Genomic DNA, 21,619 nt, shown 5'->3' with positions numbered 1-21,619 from the left:
TTAAGAAATGCTTCTTCCATCTACAAATGATCAAAACGATTCTACCATTCTTCTCCTTCACACACAACACACTTTCTTCCTCACCATGTTCAGGATAGACTACGCCAACATATTCCTCGGAATGCCAGACTACTTACTGAGGAAACAGCAATGAATACAGAATGCAGATGCCTGACTTCTCCTCACACTGTCACGAAGGGACCACATCACACCAGCACTAAGGATGCTACATTGACTCCCAGTCAAACAATGTACCCCTTTCAAAACTATGCGCATAACACGCAGAGGAATTCATGGCCAAGAAGTGGAATTCACACGAAAGAAAATCACCATCTACAAGCCAACTAGAACACTTAGATCCAGTGATGATATCTGTTTAAAACCTAAACCATACACAAGGAAAAACACTTGGTGGATCAGCATTCTCCTGCATAGCTCTAAAACATTGCAACTCTATCCCCAGAGAAATATGAACTATGAAGGACCATCAAACATTCAGAAAACTTCTAAAAGCCTAGCTATTTTGCTGCGATCAATATGAAAATGACAGAACAACATCCACACACCATGCACCAAAACACAGAGCAGAAAAGGAGTGGGGAGTAATCCGCACCGGAGTGGAAGGCAGCGGAGAAGAGAATGGTCTGACTGCGAAGGGAGGTTTTGAGACCTGAAGTGCACCCATCCTGATAGAGGGCCAAAGGTGGAAACATGAGAGAGATGTGTCCCACTTAATGGGACCACCAAGCGCGTACAACTGATAACACATAAAGGAATAGGGCTTGATGCAGAAAGCAGGCAGCCCGCGGGCTGTGCATGGGGCACTTGAGGATCTTGCGGGGGTGGTAATTTCTATAATCTAGAACGATGGACAGGGGAAGGTATATGGATTGCATTTAGTGAGAACAGCAGGAGTAGGAAATGCACTGCCACTAACAAACTGTACTAAAAACTCACCCTTCTGAATAAACCTCTCAAACCCTGAACTAAACACAACCACACCTCTACAGCACCACCAACCACACATACTTCACAACACCACAACAATGAAACAAAACACACATGATCTTGCCCAACACTACATGATGACCACCAACCGAAAATCACACCTGCACTCAGTGAACAGTGTATCCGAACTGAAGCTGCCAACAGTACATTACAGCTCTCTTGCTCTTTTTCCCGCTCAACCCTACTTACCACCACCCCACTCTACTTGCATTACAGATCCACCAGTGTGCCAAGAGACCACGCACATGGCACCCGTGCGCGGTATAGGAACTGTTGACATAGCATAACACATATGTATGCTAACCTGAGTTCCCTCTAAAAAGTACCCCTCTGTCTGTGTGTCTTTCTGCACAGCCCCCAAACTGACAACTCCCTGATGTGTGGCACAACGGTATTTATATTCTAATTACCCTATGATATCCCAAAACAACATGACCACTGCATCACTACCCAGGCCTAAGACCTTGCTAAAATACTTTTCATAGACTGTACTTGTGCCCCCTCTAGGACTCTGGATTTGCATCTTTACAATACCTTACATGACCTTGCGGGCCACCCCTACCAAACACAACACTCAACCCACATGTCTGCCAAAAGAACAAACTGCCACAAACAAACAACCCTGACACTGTACTTTACACCTCCGGACACAAAACCCACAGTGCACACAATCCAATCGGTTGTATCCTAATTGACCTTTTCACAATTGACCTCGGGAGAATTGACCTCGGGAGAATTGACCTAATTTAGAAGGTCAATTAGGACATAAATGCGGGGGAAACCCCCCGCAACCCCTACCCAATCCAAAACCCCCTGCAACACCCCACCCAATCCCCTAATATTATTTATAATCCAAAACCAACCCAATACATATATAAAATAACTAAAATAATATAAAGGTCAATTGTGCAGAAGGTCAATTAGGACCATTATAATTAGGTAAATTGTGCAAAAGGTCAATTGTAAAAGGTCAATTTGGGTAATACCAATACAATCACACTCAGAAAGCCAACATGCACAGATGCCAGTTTCTCCTGGTTCTGCAAGCACCAACAATTGAGCACAACCTCTATCCTATCCCTCTTCTGTCACTAACCTACACTACTCACTTTCTTTCATAGCCACATGAGCACCTGGAGACCATGAAAATGGTAATGGTGCACAGTAAAAATCAACTTAACATAACATTTGTATCCATCAAACAATACAAACAACAAAAATAGACTTTAAACTTTTGCCTCTGTGTGTTTGTCATACTGTTTTCAATATTATTGTGAAGTAGCACTACTGTATTAATATTGAGTAATATTTCAGTCTACACACGTTTGAACATTCAGGATGGGAACACAAACACGGTAACGCCCAGCCTTTGGCGATGCATCAGTAGGTTGTGGATCTACCTGAGAGGGAAGATTAGGGGTAGGTACAGGTAGAGGAGGTGGTCGAGGAGCCTCTTCCGATTCCTTCCATGACAGATGGAGAAAGCCATGCACAGGAGGAGCCAAATAAAGTGCTAACCTTACCCCCCTACAAATCCCACCTGGCCCTTTGTGTAGTACCATTTTGCCCTACCACTGGGGCAAAAATAGGTGTAGAAGAGCCTAAGGTCTACCAGATGGTGGAGGGTTTGGGAAGCAGTTGGGGACAGAAGGCAAGGTGAAATAGCTGCACGCTAAGGACTATTGCCAAGATCAAACATGTGTACCAGTGACAGAGGAAGGTGTAACAGAAGCACATATCCTCAGTCTCCATGGATGTAGCCAGCACCACCACCTCCAGAGGTATTGCGAATGATGGAGTTGGTTGTATCACCTCACATGGCTGGCAGCAACATTAGCATGCTGTTTCCAAACCCTGTATTAATGTAGCCTATCCAATCAGCACCAGGGGCACTGGCAACTGTGGTTAGCGGCATCTCCTTATTATTGACACTACCTTGATAAGCATTGGGGAGTGGTGGTCCACTGCAGCATGCATCTTTGGGCAGGACTCCCTTAGCTATATGATGCAATATACTGGGACCTGTTGCAGTTGTTTTAGTATCTATTAGCCGGGCGATCTGAACCGTGTAGTGGTGGCAGATAACATGAGGAGCTGCAGCATCATTCCTTCCTGTAGGGAATTTTATAGGAGTCAATGAATGAGGCAGTCATGGGGAGGAACTGGCCTCACAGGGAGAATCCACCAACTGCAGGAGTGGCAGTTGTCTGTGGGTGGGATGGAGAACTTTATAAAATGCTCTGTGAAAGAGAATGAGAACTTTTTGAGTGGTTGTACCCAGTGAAGGAGCCCATGAAATGTACGGGGTAAGCTACATTACAAAAGAACCTCTGAAAAAACGTGTAAGCATAAGGGGTGTGTTAGGCAGAATACTCTGCAGTGTCCTTAGGGACCACTACACAAAATTAAGACTACAGGTGGCAATACAAGTTTTACCTTTGGTACAAGCCTGTACCACTATGTTAAAGTGGTAGCAGTAGCGGAGCAGTCAGGCGTATCTCAGGAGTATATGAGCAGTAGCAGAGATTACACAAAGGGACCACAATTGCTGTGACTCAAGCAAACACAAGATTTCAGGTAAAAATATAAGTACATTTATTTTTAAATCATTTGTTATAAACACAACACTTCTATTAATTCAAAATCACCTCTAACTCAAGGTAAGTACCCTATGTTTTAACGGACCAGTGTTGTGAAACAAAGACGTTAACGGGAATACACTTGCAATCACTTTTTGACAGTAATGACAGTTCGGTCTTACTAAAGAAACGCGTATCCGCGGCAAGAAATGTTACCGTGGCAAAAACACACTTAGCACCTGAGTTAACCAGAGAGAGTTGGGGGCAAAAATCATAGGCAATACTTTTGTCAAGGCAGACAGAATCAAAGAACACTAGTTGACAGGAATTAAAGAGTCAATAGACCAGAGCCAGTGTCTAGTGGAACCGGGTTCCTGTTGTCGAGGATCACACAGTCGGACAGTTCAAGATTCAACGTTGCCAGGCGTACTTAAATATTGTCAACAGAGGAAGCAAAAGTTATAAGAAGGAGGGAAGACAAGGGCAAGCATTGGAGGCGAAGAAAAGGGGTTCACCCTAATTTTTCAAGCAGAACACAGTACCTTATTCAATGAAGAAGCTGGTGCCACTGCAGTTGTTCCTGGTAGTTTCCTGCAGACCCAAGGTTCCTGGAGCATCGGTGTGAAGGAGGACATCTGGAGGGGTCTGCACCATACAGGGATGAGGCCGGCAGCAACGACGGTGAATAAAAGGTGCACTCCTTAAAAACAGGAGAAGCTCTTCAGATGGCTATCCTGACCACTAAATCTGTGTGCATGTCATGATGCCTACCCCCGGGGACCCAGACCAAGTCCAGCAACCTCGGAAGCAGGCATCAAGTTACCCCAGGCAAGTCCAACAACCCCCGCTAGGGGCTATTTGGGTGCAGTCCTGGCGCCTATGGTGCCAGGCTCATATGGAGAGTCAGTCCTGGCGCCATAGGCGCCAGGCTCATAGATTAAAACTTACCTGATGCAGACCATGCTGCAAACTTACTTGATGTAGACCATGCTGCAAGAGCTCCAAGCCAAACGAGGCTTGGAAGGGACTATTTTACCTAGGTACTATTTCTTTACTCGTGTGGGGCTGGGGAGGAATACTTACCTGGGACTACTTTGGAAGCTATTTAAACCACGCCCGAAGAGCAGCACACGCTTCGCGTTATTCTGCATCCAGCAGCGTAGTGCTCACCATGCCTGCAAGTCTGCATCCAGTCTTCTGCCATGCCCGCCTCGAATTTGGAGCTCCTAGCAAAAGGGAGAAAGAAGGAGAAAAGGTTAGAACAAGAGCAATACCTTTGATCCTTACCTGAATTCCCGATCCATCGCGCCTTCGAGCTGGAAGAAAGAAGTTATTTAATGTGCGTCGCCTCGCCTGCTGCAGCGCCGCGCTGAACTCACCGGCCTTCGCAGCATCTTCACATTTCACTGCAACCTCCTGCATGTTACCGCCGCACTCCGGCACCTAAGGTGAAGACAAGAACAGCAAGGTGAGCCAAGGGAATACACAGAGGAATACCCCCCATAGACTTGCCTGATTTTACCACAGGGGGTACTATTCTTCTTCACGGGTCAGCGCAGCTTCTACTGCATCCTAGCCGAACCCCGGCCCCTAAGGGGAAACAAAAGGACAGCAAGGTGAAACAAGGGACTAACAAGGGAGACCCTCCTCACCACAAAAGACTTACCTGATTTTCCCGCCGGAGGCATCATTCCCCGAGACTTCATACTTTCTCTCAGCGCCTGAATAAGGGAGAAAGCAACAGGTTACATATGGACATTATTTTATCGAACTGTGTTGGATAATACAAATCCTTACCAGAACATTACCGGTTGCCATGGGGAACTCTTCAGTAGGGTCAAGCTGCAACCTGCAAGGAATCGGACAAGAGTGAAAGTCAGGCATTTGAACTCTTACGAACTACATACTTACGGCGTTTTGCCGGGAATATCGGAGTCAATATTGTCCTGGAACTCACCAATTCCTTCGAGCCAGTGAAGCAACTGGTTATCTACGCGCCTCTGCACTCAATGCAGGATGGAGAGCACACCTTTTCAAATCATCAGGTGAGACTATAAGAGGGAACATCCAAGGTGATCAGTGGGGAGAACAGCGGGGTGGGGGGATTTATGCTCAACTCCACGGGTGGTTAATTCCCTTTCTCCACTTGCAGAAGAATATTCCTACGGGCCAAGCAAACGAAGCTAGGTGGGCAAGTCCAGTCCGTCATCTCCACCCTATGCCTCACATTCGTGGAGACCGTAGCAGTCCAGTCCAGATCGACGTCTCTGTGGGAGCCAGTTGAGCGTAACAGTGCAACGATTTCAACCAAGAAGAGGATCCTCTGGTTGTGGAAGATGAGCTGGTTATCCCCACCAGGCTCAAGGGAAGAAGACTCTGGACTGGATCTTCTCTGGTCGTCGAAGGGTAGATATCTTAGGACTGCAGCAGGGCTTCACTGGGACGGGGTAGTGGCAGCAGCATTCTTCTTCAGTGGTGACTGTGACTTCTAGCCCAAGAGACCTGCTTTTTATGCGAAAATCCCCCATTCTCACAGCCTGGCTGTCAATCACGCAGCAGGGGAATTGTCCATCCTGGACAACCACCTCAGCCAATCATGGCAAAGTGCGACTTGGGTTTCCTAGGATACTCTGTGCAGGGGGTGACTACACCCCTCCCTCACATTCAGCCCACCTAGACACCAATGCGCCTGGAGGAGGGCTTCTTGGCAGAAGCCCGCCAAAAGACAGTGAAAAAAGAAAGCAAACCTGGTTTGCCGTGCAAAGTAAAACACAAGAAGGACTTTAACAAAAAGAAATGGCGAATAAACCCGACCGGAGCCCAAAGAAAAAGTATTTGGTCAAGCGGGTTTAAGTTTGAGGCTAATATAAAACAATACCAAATTTATATAGTATAATTGCCGTAGAAAGGTTAGGGTCGATACCATTGCCACCAGCCAAGTCCAAATGTTAAGAGTGAAACAATGCTTTCCAGTACTCCATGTAAAATGGGGTGTACTGGATCTGTGGTTAAATGACTCAGTAAAGTTAATGGCAACTTTACCCTTTTCTGGGGGACAGTAGTCAGCCTCAGAAATGGAGTCGGTGGGAAGTCTAAAAGACAACCCTGTGTCACTGCACTGAAGGTGCTGTGTAACACACAAAAGAAGGGGGCTACTGAAGTGGTGTACTCCAGAGTCCACAATCACAAAAGCAGATGAAATACACATGGTAAAAACACAGGTAAGAGTGGGAAAAAGAGGCACACTCTTACCAAGTGAAAAAAATAACTCCAGAAATCCTGCTGGGGGATTTACTAGGTGAGGGAAATTAGCCATAAAATGAGAATTCTCCCTAACAGGGTGGATGCACCATGTGGGAGAACCTGTGAATAAACAAAACCAATTTAATGGGTGACTGTGCTCTGTGGGATAACCTAGGTACATTAGTGGATGGCTGTGCCATTTGATAAAATGCGAGAACCATAAACGGTGCCAGGGCCCTGTGGGAAAATCTAAGAACCTTAGAGGGTGGCTGTACCCTTTCAAGGAGGATAAGGACCTCATTTGGTGGCTACACCCTGTACGGGAACGTGTCGTCTTTTGATCAGTGTGTGTGCAGGATTCAAAACATTACTTACACTATAGTGAATGCAAAGGTCTGTGCAATACAACACCTGGTCAGGGCTTCTCATTCAAAGTCACTGCTACAGCTATCCATCTACGAACCACTAGAGGCTCCATGAAACAACCCTAATCCCCTTTTCAGTGTCTGACATGTATCAGATGAAAACAATCATGAAGTGCCCATTCACTTTTATAAATGTCAATTGTCCAACATGCAGCACTGCGAGGCTTCCTGTCTGGTTAGATAGAGACAACAGGCCTGCCCCAGTATCAACTTTATCAAACTGCACGCTGCTGGGGATCAACTTAGAGATTAGACAGCAACTTGCACTGACTGCAGAATCAATATTGTAACAGGTCATTGTCCCTTCCAACAGGTGCTCAATAGATAGGCATTTAGCATCTGTGTGACAGATGGCCTGTGATCTGTTCCTTTGAAGACCTATCTGTATTCAAGATACACAAGTCGTTGAAGAGGGTCTATCACAGATTTTCCTCCCTATATGCAGCATCCGCACTGCTCATAAAGCATTCATCAGAAGTCAGCGATGTACCTTCTGATCATGCCTATATATACAATTGTTGTTGCAAAATGTAGCAGCAACAACTCCTTGCACATTTTCAGTGCCTCCTCTTTGTGATGCTTGCTGTGAGTCATGCCGAGACATGCATATGAAAAACTGATATTTTTACTTTGAAGCATGGGTCCACTAAGGAAACCAGAAGCTACTCAATATTACCTATATATCCAACTACCAAGGGATCACCAGACAAGGTTGAAATCGGTTGCCTCACCCTCCGTCTTGCATCCCCATCTACTACCAATGCACTGGCCCTCACCATGTTGGTCCGGTTAAGCTCAAGCAAGTACACCAGAGGGAGAACGTCACTCAGGGTTGCATTGTAATGGCTAACATATTTTGAGCACTCTGCAAAAGGTCACAGCACAAAGCAGAAATTAGACAGCAGTTGCCACTGGCACAGTGTTAAAAAGGCCCCATCTAGAGCTCTGCTGTGAGTGTTGCACTAAGCTGTGAAGATATTGTATTGCTCATGTTTCCTGTCCAGTATGTGCACTGGGTCCTTCAGGTTGTGTAGTGCCAGTCTATAACACACTTCATGCAGTGCCTTTTTGCCATGGTAAGCTGAAATGGGGCTGTTCTTCCGGGCCAAAGCAATAATTTATTTCACAAGCTTACAATAGCTGGCAACGTGTCAGACCACGAGGTAAATAGCATGGGCAAAGCAGAAGACATGCATTGTCCTGCCAATTCATAAGTCAGCAATAGTCCTTTGATCAATTTTCGACTATAAGAAAGCCCAATGAAACCTAAGAGGCCCTATCCATTGTACTTGCAACTCCTCCAACTTCTCCCAGATATCGACTCCCCTGTTGCTTTGCCCTGAAACCCTTGCCTGAACAAAGTTGTGTGTTGCTGATTTTCACACTCTTGCTGCCACCTTGCATTACTCTGGGACCCCAATTGGATGTGGGTGGAAGGCAAGGCAACCGAATGTGCTGTGACAGCCATCTAGTCAATGCTCTGACCACTGGTCGAGATGTCCATGGTGATGGTACTCGCCCTACTGCAGCTCTAGCCTTGCTGTACAATCTGGTACTGCATTAGGAGAGCAAACACATTAGCCAGAAACTTCCCAGGGGTGAAAGACTTTTCACATAAGGCAGGGGAATGCAGGGTTTCCACAAACGAGTGGGGCAGTAAATATGTTGCTAACATTATAGCAACTCTCCAAAGCTTCCATAATACTTCCCTGAGGCAATGGGCGATCATTGCCATGCGCCATTCGGTACATGCAGTAGAAATTGGCATTCAACTCCCAAGTTCTTATACAGTTGAAATATTTTCAGGGGTAATTCTTTGAACTGGTAGAGGTATACCTCTTTTCTAATTGTAGGGATGTACCTCTGTTCATTTGAGTGCTTCTGTGCATGGTGTTGTGCTTGTGGGACTGCATGGATGTGGTACCAAGTTGGTTCCTGGCTTCCCTTGGTACACTAAATTCTTTCAGAGTGTACAAATGTTCTGACTTGATTGCTATTTATTCTCTGCAAAGTACTGCCACATCTTTTGCTTCCCTTGTGCAAGAGCAGCACACATGTGTTAAAGCATTCTCTTGCTCTGCAGCCCCTTTTCTTCCTTCTCCCCATGTGTGTGCTGGCCCTCCTATACATGACAGTGGCTCACATACGTGTATTGTTGATGTGGATTGCCCTCTGTTTTGTGTTTTGGTCTGACGCTTCGATTTCTGATGAACATTGATTATTCCCATCATACCTAAATAGTTGGATTAACTTGTGGTAACTTCTCTCTCTGGATTACTGGCTTGGTCCTTGTTTTCCTAGTTTAAGTCCTGCCTGTCTCTCTGCCCCTCTCCTGGGTTTAATTGCTGTAGCAGTGTGCTTGTTGTGGGAGCAGGCCACTTGTGAACTGTTGAGACTGGGTGCCCAGGCTCCTCCCCGCTACCGCCAGGTGGTATCCTGGTCTTTAGACTTTCTGCTACAATCTTAAACACCTGAACTTTGGACCTGTGGCATCCATTATCCTTCAGGTGAGTGTTTTCATATATCCTATCATAAAAGGTGTGGGAGGAAGGAATACAAATTGAGATATTCAAAATACTCATATTGAGCCTCATTAGTTCAGTGGTGAGGGTGAAAAAGTTGTGTTAATTCCGTTACTGCCACTTTTTTCAGTGGTAATGGAATTACTGCCATTTTTACTGCACTGCCAAATTATAACTTTAGAGGGAAGGTGGAGGATTTAGCTCCAGCAACACAATGGCCTGATTACAGGGTTGCAGCAATTCAGCAGTAAATGCACTGAATTATCACCAAACGCGATTTCCTAAGGACTCCATGTTTTTTGGCAGATTTCTCACCAGTGGAATTAGTAAAATCCAAAAATGGGGAATTATCACCACTTGGAATCCCATGATAAACCCACGGGACCAAGTGGCCATAATGTTAATCGAGTTTTACAGTAATTCAATGGATTTACAGCTGAATCACCACCAAACTTGTAATGATGTTCATTGCATTTTCCTTTATTTTGAAGCTCTGGTAGCTTGTCTGGTGGTTCCTCTCACCTTTTCAACTGACCAACACGCTGAGCGGTTCCCACTGTAGTTTTTCTTGGCCTTGGAGGTTAGAAGAAAAGTCTTGCAATCCTCCTGCATGATTCAACCTTGGCGAGTCTGCCAAACAAACGCTGCTTTCCAATAGCAATACTTGTTCCTGTCTATAATTTGATGGAAGGAGAAAAAATGGGTGATACCCTCTTTTTTGGGGGGCCTTACTCTAGAGGGTGGGAAGTACAGAAATAGAGGGGAATAGAGTCAACGGCTTCCCTGGCCAAAGGCGTGACAGGGGGTCAACAACACCTTGTAGAGGAGCTAGGTTGCTACTAGCTTGAAAAAGAGATCACCGTAAGGCAAATCTCCTTCCACTGTTCAAGTTCTCCATCTATTGATCTTCAATGATCTTCAGTATATATGATGTGCACGCTGATCCCTTCTGCCTCTAAAATGGTGGATGGAACTGAAAGTGCAACCTCTTCTGTCGGCCACAGTGGATGCCTACTTTAATCTGGCAATACCTGTGCATTTTCTTGCATTGATGCACATATCCGCTAGTGACTTGTGAAAAGGGTGCTGAAACAAGAATTGGATTATACCAAATCGATCATGTGCAATTTTGGCCACCCCAGTGTACACATCACACAATGCTTTAAGAATGGAAATAACATGAGCTATTATTCCAAATGCGTCTAAATATGTGTCACCTGCTCCCCCCTATTCTCTGCCACTCGCTTCATCAGATGGACACCGACTGATGTATCCCTTGCTGCTTCCAGGAATCTCTTATGTTCCTCCCTTTAAAACCAGGCAAGCATGCCATTCCCACAAAATGTCCCTAGGGATTCCTCTCACTTCTCCTCTGAGGCATCACCCGATGACACATGTTTTGAACATTCACTTTAAGCGATGCACACTGACTGGTGTATCAACTGCATCCCTGAAATCGCCACTGCTTTATCTCAGAATATTCAGACAAGCTTAACTCGCCTACAAGCTGCCCTCAAGGATTCCTCCCACTTGTCACATCATGGCATGTGCTTTGTCCACTCGATTCAAGAGAAGGACACTGACTGGTTTGTCACCCACCACCTCACAAAATATCTACTGCTACTTCCCAGCAAAATCAGATGAGCTTGCCTCACTCACTAGCAACCCTTGGGTTTCTCATCTATTCCCACTACTCCGCCCAGGTGTCACTCGATAGCACATCTTATTCACTCTTATCAAGAGATGGACACGGACTGGCATTCCACCTGCCTCCCAGGATATCTACTGCCATCTCCCAGCAGATTCAAGAGCGTGCCTCTCCCCCTAGCTGCCTCTGGGTTTCATGAAGCTCCCACTCCTTTCTGAGGTGTCACGAAATGGCACCTGTCTTAGCCACTTGCTTCAGTGGTCAGACACTGACTGGTTGTCACTCATCTCACCAAATCTCTGTTGATACACTTGTGTTTTTCACCCACTCCACATCACTGAAAGTGTCACACAGTACTGCATAGCCAAAACCAACCCTAAATCTCTTTGAGTGCCTGCCACTCACTACCTCCCACTACCCTTCTTCCAAAAACGACTCTAAATGTTCTCCAGTTTACTATTCTCTCCATACATATCTTACGATTGCCTCCATTAATCAACTCCTGCCTCTATGAAAGCTGTGTTATGCTGAACCAGAGCTCCAGGCTCCTTTCAGCCATGTGTTGAAACCATAGATGCACGTCTTGAAAGGTCAGTCCCATGTTCATCCTTGACTTATCACCCATAATTCAGGTGATTTGTGTATGTTGTTGGACAGTTCATCAATGAATACTCTGTTTTGCTCCCACCACTCCTTCATCTCCAGTCTCTGTTCTTCCACCTGCTTTCCTGTCTCCAAATCTGCATGGAGCAACTCAGGATGTATGCTTTTATACATTGTTCCCTCATCTCCTTGGGATGGATCTTCACTGGAAAGTTGCAGCTGTGGCTTGTACATTGGTGAGCACAGGGATTGGTTATTGTCTCTGAGTGCACCCAAGGCTTTAAGTCTCTTCAGCCCAAATTCATGCCTCAAACTCAATCACAAAAACATTTAATTCATCCTCCTCTCAAGTAACACCGAGCATACCAACATCCTGGAATTCTGCATTGACAAAGATATCACCTTCAAAACGGACATAGCAAAGACAACCCAGACAGCTTTTTGACAACTGTCGATTTTTTAGAACATCAAGCCCCTTCTTCCATCCAATAACTTGCTGTTCCCAGTACAGGCCTCTGTCCTTTATCACCTGGAGGGTGGAAGCAAAGCACTCCTCAGCCTACTCACCTCCAAACTGACATCAATTGGAAGCAACTTCATGGCATGGAAAACCTCATCAAATCCCTCTGTAAATCTGACTTCATTATGCCCAAACTCATTCAACTACATTGGTTGCACCTGCAAGCACACATTGCCTTCAAGACCAGCTCATTTACAATGATATCACTGTGCATGCCTCCTGCCACTTAGCTGACAAAATCACTTTCTCTGGTATCCAGTGCTCGACAAGAAGTCAGGATCTGGCTGGATTAGAGCTGTACAAAGCAACAAAAAAACAAAAAAAAACCCAGGAAACTGGCATTATTGATTTGCAACATGACTATGAAACCGCTTACCCATTAAGATCAGACTACCACCCACCCTCATGAAAGTCATAGCTCAAGACCCTCTTCTAAAAGGAGCACCTTCTTCATGCATTATAAGCATCCCGATCCTACTTGCCAGCACCCCATGCCATCCCCAATTACTTGCTTACGTGTCTGTAATTCATCCTTGCTGCAACTTGTGCCCACTTACCAGCATTCCTATTAACGCATTGTTCTACAGCCACCTGCTTCTAGACCAGCGTGAGGTGAGGCATTGTGATTAATTCCTGATACATGTTGCCGACCAAAGCAGGGTCACCAGCATATCCTTCCCCAACTGACCCCCCCAGACACAACATCCATATTCTCTGGGTTGCATCTGAGTCACCATCTTGGTGGTCCCCAGAACCAGACAGGGCACTTCATCACAAGTGTAAAAGTGGTGCCCGGTGGAGAATTATGGTATTATATCAAGGCAAAAAGCACACTGTGTATTGCCAGAGATACAACAATGCCGTGTAGAAGGTAGACTGAGGAGTGAGCTTTAACACTGTTGGGAAATAAAGGAAATACACATTTCACAAACTGTTGATGTGTAGTACAGTTAGTGTGTGCATTTGGTATTGCTAGGGTGCCCCCTATGGTCTCTTCTGTAACAAATAGAAATAGCTAGTGCACAGAAAATTCTAGATCGAGACATGCAACGAATTCCAAGACATGCTGTTAACCAACACTACAATAATTAAGCTTAAACCTTTTAACAGGAGGCTGCTTTGGAAGGGTGGGTACATGTCCAGTAAACTGCAGCCAGAATATCCAGTAAAACTCTTTTTCTCCAGTTTTCAGGGGTGCTGGTAATTCATGTCAACATATTTTATGACCAGAATGCATAGAAAAACTAATTTTGGACAACAAACCAAAATAATCAACAGCTGGGTATTTTATAGAGAGATGTTGCCTCAATTTTCCCAGGCTCCCCTGGATATCCCAGACCTATATCCGATCAGGCTCCTTTGACACCCCAGCACCTAAATCATATCAAGATGATCTGGGTGCAGCTCAGGGGTTATTGAAAGAGATGTCACAAGGCTAATAACACGGCTGAAGTGTTGGATGATTAAAACAAGGATTGGATTATGACAAAGTTAGATCATTACCTCCATCCCAAATCTTGGAGGGGCCTCTGCAGCCCAGGAAAGATGTCTAGTAGGTTGGTACAGTCAAACCTGGGAGCTAGCTTGATGTAGTATTGGATGGGAGCTGCAGCCTCCACGGCACTGGCCTTGTCCTGGACTAAATGATATGGGGCCTCATTACAGGTCAGGCGGTCCGGATATAACAGAGGCGGTAAACCCACCGCCACTGTGTTAATTCCGGACCGCCCAATCCTGAGTCCTGCAGGCGGGAGGTGTCGTTCCCGCCAGGTCTGACCAGGCGGATTTACCACTGCCCGCCTGCAGGCAGACGAGGAAACACCGGCACCATCACAAGATGGTGCCGGTGTTTCCATGATCCCCATTCCCATTGATTCCCATAGGAGTCAATGGGAATGGGGATTTACACCATTCCGCCTCCGGAATTCCCGGGACACCGGGGTTGTAATGCCCCGGTAATTCCGGGAATCACAGAGGCGGAATGGTAATACGAGTGCGGCAGTAACCAGGTGGTTTTACCGCCTCGGTTACCGCCAGACTCGTAATGAGGCCCCATGGTCTCTGTTAGGAGAGGTAGGAGATTTATGCCGAAATCAACCGCTGGTGTCTTGTCAATATCAGCTCCCTAACTCCTATATGTATGTTGGAGATGCAGATGCCCACTCTAGTGATGTTGTAGGCACATAATTGTATCAGGTAGACCATAGACACACATGAGTTAATGTTGTGTTGAATCCTATTAATTCAGAGATACCAACACTGAAGGTGTGTAATTGGCCTGAACAGTATTGTATGGACAATAATCCAGGAGCACAGGCACTACAGAACACCATTTGTCAGATGCAAGCCCAGCAGGGAAGTGGTGAGAATTGAACAGAAATAAGTAAGCTACAGTATGTGGTTCTACGCCCCAGCGATTGACTGTGCAAATCATACCAGAAGCAACGAGTCAAGAGAGCATAGAATCACAATGAGGAGTTGTTCAGTGGAAGTGGGCATCTCAGTGTGAACAAAGACAACAAACCTTAGTGGATATATGTGGAGCTTGCATAGAGGCGGGACATGCTCTTGATGCCGATATGTCTGCCAGGCTTTATAAAGTCTCTGTAATCCATGATCCATGGCAGGAAGCTCAGTGTAACATATTACGTGAACCAATCAATGTGAAAGCCACATATAAAAACGGAATGGCCCAGGCCAATCAGAGAAGTGAATAAAAGTTAATTGAAGATGTAGAACCTATATAAAGTCAAGTAGAGAAGCAGAAAAGGGAACAGAAAGCATTGTAGCAACATGAATAAGGGCAACACGTGAAAGCGGAGTTCAACTAAGCGACATCAGAATGCAGAGCAAGAGGGAGTGCGACACCAGTGGTTTTACAAGAGAAGACTGAGGGGTCGATTCATGGAAATAGTGTGCGCCGAAAATTCCCGCGCAGAGGTGCCAAAACGTGCGAATCGCAGGAAAAGTGCGAAAATCGCAGTGCAAGTGTGAAAATCGCAGGGAAACCAACGCACAGCGATTCACGGAAGTCTGTGCGCGAGAAAAACATTGGATGTGCGCTAAAAATGTGCGCCGTGCACGCCGGCGCACAGGTCATCCAACAGCGTGCGCCACGGCCACTGCGAAATCGCACATAGCGTGGCGCACATCACAAAAGTAGGCGGCACACGGGGCGTAACACTCGGAATGGGGAACAACGCGTGAAAATATGGGCGTCACGGGGGAAGTACAGGAGGCAAGTGCGCGGAACGCCCACACGCTCGCCTACAACCCGTATTCATGGAATCGAATAGGGCAAACCAGCGCACGGTCAAAGACGCGCACAGGGCCAAACAAGTACGCCACAAGAAAGCAGGCGGTAGCGCCCCTGCGACTGAAAAAAATGTGCGCCAAAATGTGTGCTAACAAAAAGCACCCCTAAACAGCCATGATGAATGGGCCATACAGTGGCCCTCTAGGACAAATGAGGTGCAAAGGGGCACCGACAAACACGGACACCCGCTGTGTGAACAATAGCATGTGCGCGTGTTCCTGGGTGTGCGGGAAGTTCCACACGCGATTGGCCTGGGTACGTGTACTTTGGGGAGCACGGGAAGTTCCACACGCGATTAGCCTGGGTACGTGTACTACGTGGTGCGCGGGAAGTTCCACACAAGATTGACCTGGGTAGGCGGGGGTGCGCGGGAAGTCCCACACACGATTGGCATGGGTACGTGTACTTCGGGGTGTGTGGGAAGTTCCACACGCGATTGGCCTGGGTAGGTGGGGGAGCGTGGGAAGTTCCACACGCGATTGGCCTGGGTACGTGTACTTCGGGGTGTGCGGGAAGTTCCACACGCGATTGGCCTGGGTACGTGTACTACGGGGTGCGCGGGAAGTTCCACACGCGATTGGCTTGGGTAGGTGGGGGTGCGCGGGAAGTTCCACACGCGATTGGCCTGGGTACGTGTACTTGGGGTGCGCGGGAAGTTCCACATGCGATTGGCCTGGGTACGTGTATTCCGAGGTGCGCGGGAAGATTCACACGCAATTTCAGCAGGGTACATGTATTTCGGTGGTGCCGGGGAATGCTACACGTGATTTGGCCATGTGGGTCCTCCCAGGTGTTCCCTCTACACCCTCCACGGCCCCTGCAGGCAGCCCACACCACAGGGTACTACCCTGCACCCCTGCTCATGTCCCACAGGCAACCCATCCACCATGGCCATGCCCACCAGCCAACCCACATGTCACCTTGCACTACTGATCACCAACACATGTCTCCCATCACCCCCACCCCCCAGCCACCAGGGGCAGCCTCCACCAGGCCCCCACTCATGTCTACCACCACCCCCACCCCCCAGCAGTGCAGGGGCAGCCTCCACCAGGCTCCCACACATGTCCCCCTGCACCCCCACCCCCCAGCAGTGCAGGGGCAGCCTCCACCAGGCCCCCACTCATGTCTCCCATCACCCCCACCCCCCAGCAGTGCAGGGGCAGACTCCACCAGGCCCCCACCCATGTCTACCACCACCCCCACCCCCCAGCAGTGCAGGGGCAGCCTCCACCAGGCCCCCACTCATGTCTCCCATCACCCCACCCCCCAGTAGTGCAGGGGCAGCCTCCACCAGGCCCCCACCCATGTCTACCACCACCCCCACCCCCCAGCAGTGCAGGGGCAGTCTCCACCAGGCTCCCACACATGTCCCCCTGCACCCCCACCCCCCAGCCACCAGGGGCAGCCTCCACCAGGCTCCCACACATGTCCCCCTGCACCCCCACCCCCCAGCAGTGCAGGGGCCGCCTCCACCAGGCCCCCACTCATGTCTCCCATCACCCCCACCTCCCAGCAGTGCAGGGGCACCCTCCACCAGGCCCCCACCCATGTCTACCACCACCCCCGCCCCCAGCAGTGCAGGGGCAGCCTCCACCAGGCCCCCACTCATGTCTACCACCACCCCCACCCCCAGCAGTGCAGGGGCAGCCTCCACCAGGCCCCCATTCATGTCTCCCATCACCCCCACCCCCCAGCAGTGCAGGGGCAGCCTCCACCAGGCCCCCACCCATGTCTACCACCACCCCCACCCCCCAGCAGTGCAGGGGCAGCTCCACCAAGCCCCGACCCATGTCTACCACCACCCCCACCCCCCAGCAGTGCAGGGGCAGCCTCCACCAGGCTCCCACACATGTCCCCCTGCACCCCCACCCCCCAGCAGTGCAGGGGCAGCCTCCACCAGGCCCCCACCCATGTCTACCACCACCCCCACCCCCCAGCAGTGCAGGGGCAGCCTCCACCAGGCCCCCACTCATGTCTCCCATCACCCCCACCCCCCAGCAGTGCAGGGGCAGCCTCCACCAGGCCCCCACCCATGTCTACCACCACACCCACCCCCCAGCAGTGCAGGGCCAGCCTCCACCAGGCCCCCACACATGTCTACCACCACCCCCACCCCCCAGCCACCAGGGGTAGCCTCCACCAGGCCCCCACCCATGTCTACCACCACCCCCACCCCCCAGCCACCAGGGGCAGCCTCCACCAGGCCCCCACTCATGTCCCCTATCACCCCCACCCCCCAGCAGTGCAGGGGCAGCCTCCACCAGGCCCCCACTCATGTCTACCACCACCCCCACCCCCCAGCAGTGCAGGGGCAGCCCCCACCAGGCCCCCATCCATGTCTACCACCACCCCCACCCCCCAGCAGTGCAGGGGCAGCCTCCACCAGGCTCCCACACATGTCCCCATGCACCCCCACCCCCCAGCCACCAGGGGCAGCCTCCACCAGGCTCCAACACATGTCCCCCTGCACCCACACCCCCCAGCCACCAGGGGCAGCCTCCACTAGGCCCCCACTCATGTCTACCACCACCCCCACCCCCCAGCAGTGCAGGGGCAGCCTCCACCAGGCTCCCACACATGTCCCCCTGCACCCCCACCCCCCAGCCACCAGGGGAAGCCTCCACCAGGCCCCCACTCATGTCTACCACCACCCCCACGCCCCAGCAGTGCAGGGGCAGCCTCCACCAGGCTCCCACACATGTCCCCCTGCACCCCCACCCCCCAGCCACCAGGGGCAGCCTCCACCAGGCTCCCACACATGTCCCCATGCACCCCCACCCCCCAGCCACCAGGGGCAGCCTCCACCAGGCTCCCACACATGTCCCCCTGCACCCCCACCCCCCAGCCACCAGGGGCAGCCTCCACCAGGCCCCCACTCATGTCTACCACCACCCCCACCCCCCAGCAGTGCAGGGGCAGCCTCCACCAGGCTCCCACACATGTCGCCCTGCACCCCCACCCCCCAGCCACCAGGGCAGCCTCCACCAGGCTCCCACACATGTCCCCCTGCACCCCCACCCCCCAGCAGTGCAGGGGCAGCCTCCACCAGGCCCCCACCCATGTCTACCACCACCCCCAACCCCCAGCAGTGCAGGGGCAGCCTCCACCAGGCCCCCACCCATGTCTACCACCACCCCCACCCCCCAGCAGTGCAGGGGCAGCCTCCACCAGGCCCCCACTCATGTCTCCCATCATCCCCATCCCCCAGCAGTTCAGGGGAAGCCTCAACCAGGCTCCCACACATGTCCCCCTGCACCCCCACCCCCCAGCCACCAGGGGCAGCCTCCACCAGGCTCCCACACATGTCCCCCTGCACCCCCACCCCCCAGCCACCAGGGGCAGCCTCCACCAGGCCCCCACTCATGTCCCCTATCACCCCCACCCCCCAGCAGTGCAGGGGCAGCCTCCACCAGGCCCCCACCCCTGTCTACCACCACCCCCACCCCCCAATAGTGCAGGGGCAGCCTCCACCAGGCCCCCACTCATGTCTCCCATCACCCCCATCCCCCAGCAGTGCAGGGGCAGCCTCCACCAGGCCCCCAACCATGTCTACCACCACCCCCACCCCCCAGCAGTGCAGGGGCAGCCTCAACCAGGCCCCCACTCATGTCTCCCATCACCCCCACACCCCGGCAGTGCAGGGGCAGCCTCCACCAGGCCCCCACCCATGTCTACCACCACCCCCACCCCCCAGCAGTGCAGGGGCAGCCTCCACCAGGCTCCCACACATGTCCCCCTGCACCCACCCCCCCCAGCCACCAGGGGCATTCTCCACCAGGCTCCCACACATGTCCCCCTGCACACCCACCCCCCAGCCCCCAGGGGCAGCCTCCACCAGGCCCCCACTCATGTCTACCACCACCCCCACCCCCCAGTAGTGCAGGGGCAGCCTCCACCAGGCCCCCACTCATGTCTACCACCACCCACACCCCCCAGCAGTGCAGGGGCAGCCTCCACCAGGCTATCACACATGTCCCCCTGCACCCCCACCCCCCAGCCACCAGGAGCAGCCTCCACCAGGCCCCCACTCATGTCTACCACCACCCCCACCCCCCAGCAGTGCAGGGGCAGCCTCCACCAGGCTCCCACACATGTCCCCCTGCACCCCCACCCCCCAGCCACCGGGGGCAGCCTCCACCAGGCTCCCACACATGTCCCCCTGCACCCCCACCCCCCAGCCACCGGGGGCAGCCTCCACCAGGCTCCCACACATGTCCCCCTGCACCCCCACCCCCTAGCCTTGCGATTTGCCTGGGTACGTGTACTTCGGGGTGCGCGGGAAGTCCCTCACGCGATTGGCCTGGGTACGTGTACTTCGGGGTGCGCGGGAAGTCCCTCACGCGATTGGCCTGGGTACGTGTACTTCGGGGTGCGCGGGAAGTTCCACATGCGATTGGCTGGGGTACGTGTACTTCGGGTGCGCGTGAACTTCCACACGCGATTGGCCTGGGTACGTGTACTTCGGGGTGCACGGGAAGTCCCACACGCGATTGGCCTGGGTACCTGTACTACGGGGTGCGCGTGAACTTCCACACGCGACTGGGCCTGTGAGAGTGGGGTACATGTATTCCAGGGGTGGGCGGGAATATTTACCCGCGACTGGGCCTGGGAGAGCGTGCTACGTGTATTCCTGGGGTGGGCGGGAAGATTCACACGTTCACCTACGACGTGCCGAAAAATAAATGGTCCAATCCTGAGACACGTACGCCAGCCTGAAGCAGGCCTACGTCGACCCGCGCAGCATAAAAGTGCGCGCAAACAACAAACAAGCTCATATGCCAGGATGAATATACCATTCCTAGCAGCAGTGGCCGTGGGATACCAAAGGAGGAGGAGGAGGATAGTGAGGGCCCGAATTTTCACTCCCAGAACCAGCCTTTTTGGGATGCCTGATGACCAGGTGTATGGGAGGTACAGGTTTCCCCCACACATAATACTGGACCTGGTCAGTGAGTGGGAGGATGACCTCACATCACCCACCCTGTGCTCCCAAGCACTCAGCCCCATGGAGAAGGTCCTCAATGTACTGCACTTCTTGGCCACAGGATCATTTCAGCGGACAAGTGCCATAGTGGGTGGGGTGTCACAGGCCACGCAGTCACGCTGCCTAAACCAGGTCTTGAACATCATCACTGCACGCCCATCAGTCCGTAGGCACATATACCTGCCCAGGACACCTGCAGAAAGGCAGGCTGCCACCCTCGATTTCTACTGTGTGGCACAATTCCCAAAAGTGCTAGGTGCCATTGACTGCACCCATGTGGCACTACGTCCCCCCAGGGCATCTGAGCACATCTATAGGAACCGCAAGCAATGGCATTCCATCAACGTGTAGATAGTATGTAATGCTAAGGGAATCATCACCTCAGTATAGGCCAACTATCCAGGGTCCACCCACGACAGCTTCATTTACCGAATGTCTACCCTAAGCCGGGACCTAGAAGCTGGGCGGCATGGCGATACATTGCTGCTTGGTGAGTATGAATGCCACTGCACATGCATGCATGTCAGATGCAGAGTTATGTCACTACCCCACTAATGATACCCATCACCTCCTCACCAGGGGACAGTGCCTACCCTCTGAGCACCCACATGATGACGCCAATTCGGAACCCCATCACTCCTCCGGAGGTAAGATACAACACAGCCCATATTGCAACCCGGGGCATAGTGGAGCGCACATTCGGAGTGCTTAAGTCACGCTTTCGCTCCCTTGATCGTTCTGGCGGGCAGCTGTTATATGCGCCCCCAG

Source organism: Ambystoma mexicanum, chromosome 10 (genome assembly GCF_040938575.1).
Source record: "Ambystoma mexicanum isolate Mex_15411 chromosome 10, UKY_AmexF1_1, whole genome shotgun sequence".
In the NCBI taxonomy this organism is placed as follows: Eukaryota; Metazoa; Chordata; class Amphibia; order Caudata; family Ambystomatidae; genus Ambystoma; species Ambystoma mexicanum.
The sequence above is the reverse complement of the archived record's forward strand: the minus strand, read 5'-3'. Positions refer to the sequence as shown.